The sequence below is a fragment of the Arachis hypogaea genome, chromosome 14 (genome assembly GCF_003086295.3).
Source record: "Arachis hypogaea cultivar Tifrunner chromosome 14, arahy.Tifrunner.gnm2.J5K5, whole genome shotgun sequence".
Lineage (NCBI taxonomy): Eukaryota > Viridiplantae > Streptophyta > Magnoliopsida > Fabales > Fabaceae > Arachis > Arachis hypogaea.
The window spans coordinates 4269976-4284421 of NC_092049.1; positions in this window are offsets into that span (position 1 = coordinate 4269976).

The following is a 14446-nucleotide window of genomic DNA, read 5'->3' on the forward strand; positions in this document are numbered from 1 at the left end:
TAAGCTCCCTTTTTAGTAGGTTGAGGCATTGAAGGTTTCAATAACAGGGAGAGGTATCAAGTATGAAGTGCTACGAAGCATTGCTTTTTTGTAGTACCCAGGGAATAAAGGTGCTTTGGAGAGCTAAGAAGAATTAAAATTGGAATTATTGAGAGTGGGAAAAGCTAATAAAGGAAAAAAGGGAAAAAGCAAAAGAGTTTGTGATGAGAAGAAAAGGTGACCTCTACCTCAAAGGAAAATGTGCGATGCCCCCATCACCTGCTTATTGGGTCCCTTTTAATTTATTGCTTCTTTTTTATACTTCACTTTAACTTTTCCAAAGTTTTTCCTCTTCCCGTTCCACCCATTCTACTAAATTTTATTAATTAATCACTATCATACTGTGATTTACGTTAATCATTAACTATATGATGAACTCCCCGATACATCATAAAATTGCTTGCAAAATCATTTCATTTCGTTTGTAACATTGATGGTGTGTCAACATACAAATACGATCGGCTCACTAGTCTACTTAAGTAAATGTCAGAATTCAAATTCCGTCTTGTACATACAGCAATTTATTAGCCAGCGACAAACTCTTAAATAGAACTCGGTATCACGACAGATTAGTCCTTGGCCTGACAGATTGGGGGATACCGTGAAAAACCGAAAAAAAAAAAATACAAATACGGTGATATAGTTAAGCAATTTACAAGGTGATTATATAAGATACAACAAAAATATTATTTGTACACCAAAAATAGCCACTAAAATCAGTCACCAATGTATTTGTGTATAAATATATTTGTAATTTAATTTATTTTCAACATATATTTATATTTTAATATGTATTTTATATTAATGATTAATTTTGGTGACTGATTTTAACGTACACATAGCATAATACAAGAGACAAAGGTGTGTTGTCACATAATATATTCAAAATAATAGAATCATCAGTCAATTTCTTTATTTATTATTTTATTAGCTAATTACTAATAAAAGAGCATCTGAATTATGTATATAAATGGGCAAGAAGATTTGGTCGTTAAGAAAAGTTTCCATAGGATCCATGTGTCTTTAAAAGCTTTATCTGTATCTCTTTTGATGTTTTTTCTTCTTTGGAGTATTTGCATTTTGGCTGAAAACATTAATGGCATGTCCATGGTCCTCTCTGTCAGCACGAACCACAAACGTACCTCTGAATCATTACCTTACTCAATTGCTTCAATCCCTCCATCTGCTGCTTTTTCCATTTCTCAAATGCTACATTGATAAAAAAAAATGCATTATTTTGCTTATATTTTTATTTTTAATATTAAAAAACGGAAAATTATAAAACTTTATAGAAAAAATACTCAGTTTAGTCTCTAAAATTATACTTGAGTCTCAATTTTGTTCTTAAAATTTTAATTGTCTTAATTTAGTTCCTAAACGTTTCAATTGATTTTGTGACGAAAACTACCGCAGGGACTAACATGATTAAAATTTGAAAAGTTTAAGGACTAAATTGAGACAATTAAAATTTTAAGGACTAAATTGAGGTTCGAATGTAATTTTAAGGACTAAACTGAATATTTTCTCAAATTTATATTATATATTATAAAAAATACAAAAACTAAATAATAATGAACAAATATGTATTGTACAACTAAAACAAAGTTTAGGTAGACACTACATTTTTTCCCATTATTTATGGATATCTTGATAGATGAAATAATTGTTCAGTAATTCTAGAACTTTTAATATCATCCAAAGCAAAGTCCAAATCTTAGTTCGGTTGTTAAGAGAAAAATGTGTTACTCTATCCCACCCTAAGTTTTGATCTATGCTTCATATTCTTAACCTTTTGTTTTTTTTTCTTATACTACACAAGGGCTCGTTTGTAAAATTTTAATTTTTTTTTTTTTAGATTTTTAACTTATGAAAAATTATATTGATAGTGTTTGGTATAGTTTTTTAGATATACTTTTAACTTTATAAAAAGTTATTTAAGAATTTTTAAAAAATGTAAAAAATTTGATTTTTCTCCTACTCAAACTATTTTATCATTTCTATTTATTACACAACTTTAAAACAAGTACTTCTATAATAATTTTTTTATAACCTACTTTTATAAGTTTTTATATTTTAAATTAAAAAAAATTAATTAAATTATTGGCTGATTTTTTTTATATGGAATAAATATTGGTGTTTTTTTGGGAAATGGGATTATTTGGTATAATTACATATGGGTGGATTTTGTAGATGAAAAGTCAATACGTGGGGGGCGTGGTGCAACACGTGGGGGGCGTGTTGGACACGTGGCAGCATCCTGGCCAACATGTGGGGGGCGTGTTGGACACGTGGCAGCGTATTGGCTAGCACGTTGGGGGGCGTGGTGCAACACGTGGGGGCATGTTGAATGAATTGCACAATACTGTAATATACTTCAAATATCAATATTCAACCAAAACACCATCTCCATTTCCATATTAAAAATAATTTCTGTAAATTATTTACCCTGGCCATAAAACACAGTTACAAGTTACAACTTACAAGACACATCATTGCTATGCGTTCCTATTATCCTATATTCCTATAAACCTTGCTGCTTGTTTTGTTGCTTTGTTTGAGATTGGGCCTATTTAAAATAAAGGGCTTCATTTGAAACTTTGGGTCTATTTAGATTGCTTACTTTGACAAGAAAAAAAAAACATTTCTTACCCCAATCAGGTTTATAAAAAAACCTACCGGGCCTAAGAAGGAGAATCGTCAGCCATTCTGAATTCAAAGTAAAACATACACAACCCAATTAAGTTAGTATCACTAATCCGCTTAACTAAGTCTTATGTTTAAATCATGTTGTGCATGTAACAATTTATTGGCCACCAACAAATTAATCCTTGATTTGCTAGACTAGGAGATATATAAGGAACAAAAAAAAAAAAAACATACACCATATGATCGACAGTAGTCTGTAATCATATGAATTAATAATGTAAATAACAAGATTGAATGAAAACCACGGCATGGAAATTAAACCCAAGTTAAATAGTGATGGATCATGGATGGTGTACGTAGAATGAGAAATGTTCATGTCCATCCCATCCCTTAGCTTGCACGATATAACCTAAGCTTATGATATGATGTGAATAACTGATGGCAAAAATTAAGAGACTTATCCGTTGCACGCATGAGGACCCACCTTTATTTTGCAATGGTGACTACTTCAACTCCATAATTGGCATAACTCGTGCATGATTCGCATCCTCATCTTGCGTCTCATCATCATCAATTCTAACATTCTCATCATCACATAAAATACAATTATCTTATACACAAACAAATATATAGCGACTTATATATGTATGTGGCTGGTGGCTCTTTTTTCATATAATATATACGGTTTTGCATAAAATATATAAGATGGGTGCGCTGGAGTGTCATTCACCACCTTGCTAGTCAAGACTGTATACCACTACAAATTTACAATACATATCATAATCTTCACTTTTTTTTAAATAAAATGAGTTAATCATCAATTTAGATTATTGTATATATCTTCAATTGATTGCCACCTGAATCAGTTATCTTTGACTTCAATTAATTGCTATACTGTATGTATGTATGTATGTATGTATTATATCTTCTTTCTTGTTAATTATGCTGTTATATCGTGAATTATATGGGAAGTTCTATTGTGTCTCAATTTTAAAAGGTTAACTAATTGACGTAGTCTTGGTTGGATTAATCAGTACAAAAAGACAAGAAAATTATCATTTGAAATATGGGTGGGTCCAATAATGCATCTAGTGGTCTATATATATCTTGAAAAGGCCTCACGAAAATCCCCTTTCAACGTGGATAGTGAGATATAAGTACCTCTCTAATTACATCTGCAATAAAACACCAACCCAATAGAAAAGATAAATACAAAATACAACAGTCATAGTTAATTGTTGGAATATAATTATGATCAATTAGGATCGATTAGAATTATTTAATATATTTAAATATTTATTAGAGGAGATTACGTTTTTATTATTATAATTCTCTTAATATTTATAAATACTCTTTTAATTATATCATTCTAAACAATTTAAATAGATAACTTAAATACACTCAATAATATACAAATTCTTTCCCCAGTTTAATCTCTTGTTTCTAACAATAATCATCATGGTACAAAGGTAGCACAAAGGAAGAATTTTAAATATTTCTGGAGCACTAATATTCTAATTAATAATTTTAATTATTGATCTTAATTATAAAATAAATAAATATATAATATATATTAATAAAATTAACGATAAAATTACTAAAATACTAACCAATGTTTCAAGAGTATTCAAAATTTTTCGTAAAACATATATATATATATATATATATATATATAACAAACATGATGCATAAGTAGCACAATACTTACCTTGACCTCTATACAGTTACATACTGGCGACTCATATTGTAATTACTGGAAAATTAAAGTCAAGCAAATTTCGCAGCTTTACCATTTTTATTTCTGTTCCTTTTCAGCATGGCCCTGTGTTTTGCTGTGTTTTCTCCTTATTTATTTACTTCTTTTGGTTTATAATATTTTTTTGTTTTTTGAAAGTAAGAGCTCAACATTAAAGTGGAGCATAGTAGGCAATTACAAGAGCGATAAAAACATAACAACTTCTATGTCATCTTCGACATAGCCATCAACAACATGAGTTATTTGCAACACCATTCTTTAGCACATGAGAATGATTACTTCACACAATCGCTAATCTCTGTTTTCTTACTCTGAAATATGGCATCGTTCCTGCGTAACCAGATAATCCAAATAACTGAGAAGAACCCAACTAGCCAATTCTTGCGCCTTTCTTTTCTCATTGGCATGGATCTCCAACTTTCAAAGTGCTATTTCAACGTACCAGGGACAATCCATGCCTGACCAAACGCCGAGATCCACGCACACCACACCTGCCAAGAGTACTCACATGTAATAAATAAATGTTGTATATTTTCAACATCTTTCTTGCACAGCACGCACATCACATCATTCTGTTGTAGGATTCCCAGTCTACTTAGTCTGTCCTTTGTGTTGACCCGGCCTACCAAAGCAAACCATGCAAACAGCTCCACACGAGGCGGAACTAGGCCTTTCCAAACCTCCTTGGTGAACCTGAATCTCAGCAGCTCCTCATCTAAAGTCTCTTCCTGCAAAATCTGACATAATCCTGCAATATAGCTCAATTCTTCCCACACGGCGGTCTTCTCAGCTCTATCATGCGGTCCATACACTAAGCAAATAGCACAGTGAAAGTTCTCTTTTACCACAACTCCTTTAATGCACATCCATCTATCCCCTTTATAGCAATTATACAGTTTAAAGGCCCCTTCATCCTACATGAGCAGCAACCCCCAGACATCCCAATAGAACTTACAAACTCCCAACATGTTCTGTCACTTCCCCAGATTCGCACAACATCAAATTTAGTTATTAATTCCTTTTTTGTTTCTATCAGACCCAGCATATGCAACATAAACTTATTTTTGAAAGACTTCAGCATACTAACTTTTGCAGCACCTCCCAACCCCCGTATATTTCAAGCACTAAAAATCATGTAACCAAATTATTACACACCTGTTTACGGTGTTTTGGCCGACTTCTTCGAGCTTTTTCTTTTAGCTTAGCTTGCCGACGTTTCATAGCGATAGCTTCATTCTGCTCTTGCAATATAGCCATGATATTCTCCTCATCACTGTACTGAGCTCCTGACTCTACAGCTAGTTTCCAAACCTCTTTGTTCTTGGCCATCTCCTTTTCCCAACTCGGCCTCTGTTCCTCGTGGTCTATTTCCTTGCCATCATCCACTTGATCCCCCTTCTCTGACCTATATTCTGCGCCCTTCTCCCTTTCTGTCTCCTGTCCTTTGCCACTCTGAGCCAATCCAATCGGTGAGATCTCCCCCTCCTCCAACCCCACCTTGTCTCGAAGTTGCATTCTGCCCTCCACTCGCGCATTGCAGTTCCTGGTCATACAGTCAACAGTAGCCCGGCCCGAAACTTCTGCAGTTCGCGGCCTCTTCGAATCATCTGCAGCAAAATGGGACCTGTTTACATGTTCCTGTTGAGTGCCGAAAGTTGAATCCTTCACCAAATCTCCTCGTTCCTTCTTATTCATGTGGTCTTCAGCTTCGGAATCCAACAGATCTTCAACCCCGCCAGCCACTACGGCGGTCCAATCCTCGGCGAGCCCACCAGCCACAGCCTCCGGTCCACCCTCTCCGCGTCCATACCCATGATCGACGCTGCTTCGCGAACCACTCCCTGCATCGTTCCAGCAATCGAACTCCGCAGGCGTGGTCACGTGCTTCCCTCCTTGCCAGTTTGTCTCGGCGGGCGTCCCCCTCTCCGGCAATTCGAGGCGCGCAGGTTGCTCCCCATCGTGTCTCGCCCCATCAGCTCCTTGCCCCCTTGGAGGCGACGCGTTCAACAGACCCTGGTTCAGGATCTCCAGTTCCTGCCGGGTCGTTGAAGAGACCGGGTCAGAACCAAACCGCTTAGGGAGTCCGGCAGGAGGCCTAGTACAGCAAGCCCAGTTTGCGTCCAAACATGTGCACTGCATCTTCAGCTTGTTGGGCCTTACCAGTTCCAGCCCAATTCCATACCTTGTCCCAATATGAATATTGCAACCAAATCCTTTTCCATAAATATAAGAGGTCGTTTCCTCCGAATCAGCAATTTTATTTATTTCATAGGATCCCTGAGAATCTTCTCTGTCCATTAATTTCGCGTAACTGCCTTTTTCATTCAGCGAATTTGAAATTCTGAAGTTCCATTCATTCAAATCTAGGCTTGAAATTACCATCCTGTCCTCATCTTGTTCTTTGTTCCTATGGTTCACCGTCATTAGCACCACTGCCGGATCCCAAACTACAACCCCCGGTTCAACTTCAGGGTTTGATATGCCGCCAGAACCTATTTTCTGTGTGTGTTCTATGTTTATCATGTGCCAATCTCCTGTCTCCGCCGTGCTGTGTCGAAAACATTCCTCCCTATACACCTCTCCGCCTACTTCTCTTACCATGACGTCAAATCCACTTGCCCATATTGTAACATGGATCCATTCATTGATCATATCGAATATACATGTATCAATTAGGACTTTACCCACATTGAATGAGTTACCTGCTTCCGTTAGTTTGTCGCATTCCACCACTTCACCCCAAAGCTCCCCTATTCTGCAGAAGGTATTCTTTGACCATGCATGTAAAGGAACTCCATAACACTCCAACCACACTCTTCTTGACTCACTTTTCTCAGCCTCATCCCATCTCCAGACCATATGAAACAATTTTAATAAGTCGTTCATTTTGAAGGTGTAAGCTTCTTCAACACTTGCCACCGTGTCGAACGTAATTATTGCTTTATATGGCCCCAACTCCCTTACTTGTGTTACACCTGGATAGTCCCTATAGATCTTTTGCTTCAGTGACCGAAAATCAATTGCCGATTTTGTACCCCCAACAATGTTTCTTTGTAGCCAGACGACATTCTCACTAGCTATATGTACTTCTAACCTCTTGTTCCATCTATTACGCTGTTGATCTTTGACTGGTGCATATGGCTGTTGTCTGGCTACTTTCTCTTCAGCTACTCCCCCGCTCTTTGTCTCTGGCTGGCTTCCTCCGGCATTATGTCTGGCTACCACCTCGACTGCTTTACCTTTCGTATTTTGCATCCCAGCTCCTCTTCTATATTTGGCTACACCGACAAACAATCTTTTCCTTCTCAACACCATGCCATTAATCTCTGTCACAGCCTTCAAGGCTCCTCCCTTTGTAGTGTATCGTATAAACGCAAACAGATATATTTGGCCATTTTTATTCTTACGCGACAGATATATGTCAATGATTCTACCTGTCTATTTGAACGTATTGAAAATTTCTTTTTTTGATATATCCTTCAGAAAATTGTCGACGAAAATTGAGAAAGAATCAAGCTCTAACGTTGATATTCTTCTTTGTTCCAAACCCGAGGATCTTTACCATGTTTATCCTATGTGTTTGCCCGACCCCTTGTGTTTCCCCACCTCACGCTCTCTCTACCCCTCTCTCGCATTCTTTCATCGAGTCAAGACAAATGCTGAAGTGATATTTGATTGGTTTATAATATTTATTAAGTATTATTTTTTCTATTCTTTACACATTGTTAAACACAATTTAGGATAAAATATTTAGATGTTAAATTTGTTATACTATAAAGGCAATAATACAGTAAATAATAATTTTTTGATCAGTTATTGATAAAATGCTACGTAAAAAAAATATGTATATATATATATTTTTTATTATGTGCATGTGTTTATTATCTCATATATTCTTAAAAAAATATTAATTATACATTAAAATTAATTATTACGTATTTATGTATAAATATATATATATATATTTTTTAATTTATTTTTAAAGATTTATCTATTATGTACTCTAAAGGCACATATTAAAATATAAAATAAGAGAGTTTTCATTAAAAAATATAAAAAAGGACAATTTACATAAATAAATCAATCCTGTTTTAAATTTATGCAGTTGTAACTTTTTAAAACAGGTTACAGCATTGTCTTAAATTAATTCTATGTAAACCGCTACAAGCAATTGAAATTTACCATTTATACGCAATCTGCTATAAGGTATCACGGATTACGTTAAAAAATGTACATGCATTATTCGTTGGAGGGTCTCACGAATTATGAAGAAAAACAGAAATGCATAAACCGCTAGAGGGTCTCATGGTTTATGAAGGAATATGACTAGCATAATTCGCTCCAACATGTAGCGGATTATGAATACATGGAGTCTTTATATATATAAGTGGAAGAAAATTATAAAGTAGAGTGTCAAATTCACAAAGGATAGTGAAGAGAGTTTTCTAGCTTCAGTGTATTGCTCTAGAAAAATTCAAAAAAGTAAAAGACACGGTGTTAAGTTGACCAATAGAGAAGCTCTGAGTGTCTTTATCCGATCATCAAATACCTTGTCAGATCTAAAAATCAATATATTGCAAAAGCTTGGGGTGTGTGGGACTAAGTAGGTGAAGAAGTTATTTCACAAGATCTCTATTGCAGTTGTGTCAACTCGTGTAACGTATGATACGTTTGTGATAGGGTCCGGCAAATATCTGCAGGTTTTGTTTCATTGTTGGAGAAGTTTTCCGGAAATTAGAATACACGAGTTGTATGCAAAGTTGGAAGATGGTGCCGACACTTCTGGGGTATTAGCTCTGAATCCTCAATCGACTGCATTGGGAAGTGCTTCTACTTTGATACCTGTGGTTGCAACTGCTTGTCCGTTGGTTGAATCTCCATCTTTTGCAGCTGGGATGGCTAGTGCTCCTTGTCTTATTCTTGAATCAGTAGCTAAGGGTGAACCAGATCGAGTTGAAAATGCAATGCGAGAGAATAATTCGGACGAAGAGCCTATTGACATACTTGGAGACAGTGATGAGGATACTAGGAGCAATCCACCTTTACAGCATGGCCCATCAAGTTTTGGCAACAGCAACATCCTCCACACTTCTCAACCTTGAACTTGGAAGCTATTGGCAACAACCAGATATAGATGCTACCTTTGAGGGTCAAGGATTGCATGATAGAACCGCTCCTACAAAATTTTAAATTGGCCAATCTTTTCAGAGTAAAGAGAAAGTTGTGTTGAGTGTAAAGGATTATAGCATTCATTGTGGAGTTGAGTACAGGGTATTAGAGTCAGATCATATTAAGTACCATAGGAAATGCAAGGAGTTCGGAAAAAGTTACACTTGGTTGATTCGCATCACACTTCGGCAACGAAAGAGTACATGGGAAGTTAGAAGGTACAACGGACCTCATACTTGTCTGGCTATATTGAATTCAAGGGATCACCGACAGCTTGATTATTATGTCATTTGTGCGATGATCTTTCCATTAGTTAGAGCCAAGGATATGATTACGATAAAGGTGTTGCAGCAAGCTACAAAAGCAACATATGGATTCAAACCTACTTATAGAAAAGTTTGGCTGGAAAAGCAAAAGGCAATAGCACAAATTTATAGAGATTGGCACAGACTTCCATAAACTGTTCGAGGTCAGTGAGGCAACCTCAGCTAATAAGTCACATTCTGTAGCGTGATGGTGCACTCTCCGAAAGGCATGCGGAAGGTGTGCATCTCAAGATGCCACCTCTCAATGAATGCGCTCACCATAGTCTCATCCAACCAGAACCAATGAGTGTATAGCCTAGCCAAGTGATACAAACTAGCCCTTTCTAAATAAGATATGATCTGCTCATGTAGAGACATATTCTGTTGCCTCTAAACGCTGTAAATACACCTATTTAACTGCATCATATAAAAAAATAGTGACATCCTAATTAAATTCTAAAACATACAAACCTAAACCATAAATTATTTCTAAAAATGTTATAATCAGGTGAAGAAACTACATAAACTATATACATATTATCTATCTAATCTTTTAAATATACAAACATTACATAGATCCTATGTGAGAATAAAAAACATAAAAATTCTAAAACATTAAAGCCTAAACCATAAATTATTTATAAAAAAAATCTAATCAAATTTCAAATACATGAATGCGTGTTATCTATTCAATCTTTTAAATATACAAAAATTGCAAAAGTGTTACGTAAGAAAAATATTTAATGCTACTTATATATTTAAAAGCTACAACTAATCTCTTAATACAACGACAACTCCTATAGTTAAAAAAAAGAAGAAACTAACCTCTTCATTTATGCTTCTGACAATGTGAACAACGCCGTTCAGCCGGTACAAGTGATTTTCTTTTGCCATGGTCCTACTTGAATATGGGATCTTCAAATTTCCCAAATTATCTCCGAGCCTCCTCCCTCTCTCAATCCAAAATTTTCTCTCTCAAACCAAATACTTTCTCTCTCTATAAAATGAAGAATTCGCTACTATCTATTACAGTTTTATAGCCATACAACACGTAAACTGCGGCACCCTCTCGCGGATAGCACTAGCCCCCTAAATCCTTCATAAACAGCGAGACCCTCTAGCGGTTTATGCACTTCCATTTTCTTCATAATCCATCAGACACTCCAACAAATTATGCACATGCATTCTTGAACATAATCCGCGATACCCTGTAGCGGATTACGTGTAAATGTTAAACCGTGGTTGTTTGTAGTGGTTTACATAGAGTTAATTCAAGACAATGATGTAATATATTTCAAAAGGTTACAATTGCGTAAATTTGAAACTCAATTGATTTATTTATGTAAATTGTCCTATAAAAAATTTAAGTTTTTAATACATTTTGTTTTGCATCCATTAAATAAAATTATTTAAAACTTTTCACTAGTGGTAAGTTTATCATGTGTTAGCTAAACCCTATTTTTAATGCAGTCTTGCTATATACTACATTCAAGTCTTTTTGACAACCAAGTCTAATCAAGTTAGTCCAAGTCCAACAAAAATCAGTTTCATTAGTGAGAGCGTGATTGCATGCTCCAACTCTCCACCACTAATGTGAACGTGAACGTGAACGTGAGCGTGAACGTTCATATCCTTCTTCTCCTTCTTCGCATTCCTTCTTCTTCTTCGCGTTCTTCCTTAGCTTCTTCTTTGAATTTCTCCTTCTTCTTCTTCGCTTTCTTTCTTTTTCGCGTGTTTTCTCCCCATCATCGTTCTTTTATTGCTGTGATTTTTTCTTCTTTCTTTCCTGGTAATTTTGCAGCATTATTTTTTTTATTCATCTTAAGAGAGTGAAACAAAAAGAATTATACGGAAATAAAATAAAAAGAAGATGAAGAAGAAAAAGATGGAAAAGAAGAAGCAGTAGAAGATGAGGGAGGAAGAAGAGAAAGAATTTTGAATTATGCAAAATTTATCAGAACAAACAACACCGAGATTTCTTAACAATAACATATAAATTTATTGATTTTTACACCAAAATTTTACTACAAAAGCACAAAAATGTCTTCTTTCTTTCTTTCTTTTGTTGCTCTTATTTTTTCTTTTAGGAGCATTGCTTCTCATATTAGATTTGAATAAACATGTTTGTAATGTATTGCAATCTTATTTAGTTAAATGAATATATGTTCCTCCTCTTCCTAGTGATTTTGTAGTATTATGTATTTCTTCTTTTTCTTTATTTGATTTTTTTTCTTATTTTTATTCTTATTAAGAGAGTAAAACAAAAAAAATCATGAGAAGGTAAAATGAGAAGAAAAAGATGAATAAGAAAAGAAGAAGATGATAATGATAACGAAGAATAAGAAGGAGGAGTAGTAGTTTAATTTTGAGTTATCATTAAGTAATTTTGGTGCATTCTAGATTTAAATAAGGTGCATTTTTAGTTTGAATTGAGTTTGTTTGTGTGGCGTCATCATTAAGTAATTTCGGTGCATTCTGGATTTAAATAAGGTGCACTTGGTCTGTGCTTGTTTTGAACCGAGTTTGTTCGTGTATTGTCAGTAATTTCGGTGCATTTTGTATTTAAATAAAGTGCACTTTTAGTCTGAACTTATTTTAAACTGAGTTTGTTTGTGTGTCGCCATCATTAAAGAATTTCGATGCATTTTGAATTCATATAAAAAGAAGACGACGACGATGATAATAATGATGATGGAGTAGGAGGTGGAAGAGGAAAAGGAAGGAGGGGATCAAAGAAATTCAAATGAGAAAAGAAGGAGATGGAGGTAGTGGCATGGTGGTGGTGATGACGGCAATAATAAAAGAGAAAGATGAAGAAAAGGAGGAGAAGACGATAATGATGACAATAACAATAATGATAACGATGATGATGATGATAATGACGATGATTATGAAGGAGGAGGAGGAGGAGGAGGAGGAGGAGGTGGTGGTGGTGGTGGTGGTGGTGGTGGTAACGAAAAAGAAAGATGATGAGAAAAAATGAGGAAAAGAAGAAGAAATTGTAGCAACATGGATGAAGAAAAAGCACGCGTGAATTTAAAACCTTTATAACAACTTAGTTAGCTATTTTACTTTTTTTTTTTTTTTAGCAAAGATAGGAGACTCGAACCCGCAACCTCTTAATTGAGTATGGGGAGACTATGCCATTTGAGCTATAACTCATTGGCAGTTAGCTATTTTACTTGGTTGTAGAATTTTTCTATTTTTAATGTGTATTCAATTCTAGTAACAAATTTTAGTCATTAATTTCAGTTATAGAACCATGTTAGAGGCTATTAGAATTTATTATTTTTTGCCATTACTTAAATTATTAATTTAATTTTTTTAATTTAATTTATTTAGTCTAATATTTTAATAATATATTTTATTTTATACTTTAAACATCAATAATTAAATAATAATAAAAAATAATAAATTTTAATAGTCTTATCATATTTTTCATAGTAATATCTAACACAATTCATATTTTAGTTATATCCCATGTGTATACATTTGGTTTTGCATTTTCTTTTATATTCTTTACAAGAATCCATGTGGAGAGGAAGAGCTAGGCATCTATGTTTGGCAAAATAAGGGTTAATTAGGGTAAAGATGAGACTCCAAAGAAAGCAAGTGGGAACAGAAATAAATAAAGATTGGCACTGAAATACTATTGGATAAGCCATACACACATTAAACCTACTAGCATAGGCATAGAGATAGAGTAGTAGGAGTAGTATATTTTAGCTGCGGGTCACACTTTTCTTAAATAACACACAGATACCACACTGCTTCTATTTTAATGACCCTTTTCAAATACCATTCTAAGTGGGACTCATTTTTCTTTTATTTTTTTATTTTATTTTTTTCTGACAATCCTGTGACACCATCATTTTGGAATGTGATGTAATATATAAATAATTAATACAATCAAAACTTTTTATTACTAGGGGAAACAATAATACATCATTTTTTAATTAGTTGGAACTTGTTTTCTATTGTAGCAACTAGAAACAGATTAAGAGACAGGATTTTTTGTTTTTTTCCAAAATAAAAAAGGAAAATGAAAATGGGAAAGTCTCTTTCAAGAATCCTTCCCTTATTTATTATGAGGAAGAACCAAACAAAGAGGGGATGAGACATGCATAGTAATTTTTACTGTGCCTGTCCTTATTACTTGGCAGGCACTACAGTAAAATTCATACTGACCAGTATAATCTACCAAATATAATAATAGTAAGAGAAATATGAAAAGTCTTTTTTCTTTTAAATGAAATTTTTACATTTTTAAAAAGTTATATTATTAAATTTATAAAGTTTGACAGAAAGATGAAACATGTCCATCATATCAATATAAAACGTGAGCTATGAATATACATTTTTTAATTTAGATGTGTTTGGGAAAATGGTGTAAAATATAGTTATGGAGTGTATAGGTGCTTTACCTAATTGTGGTGTCAGGAATAAAAATCGAACCGTCCAATTTTTGGAAACACAAATCGTCCAATTTTGTTAACGTTTTAAACACAAATCGAAGGGTCCGATTACCTTT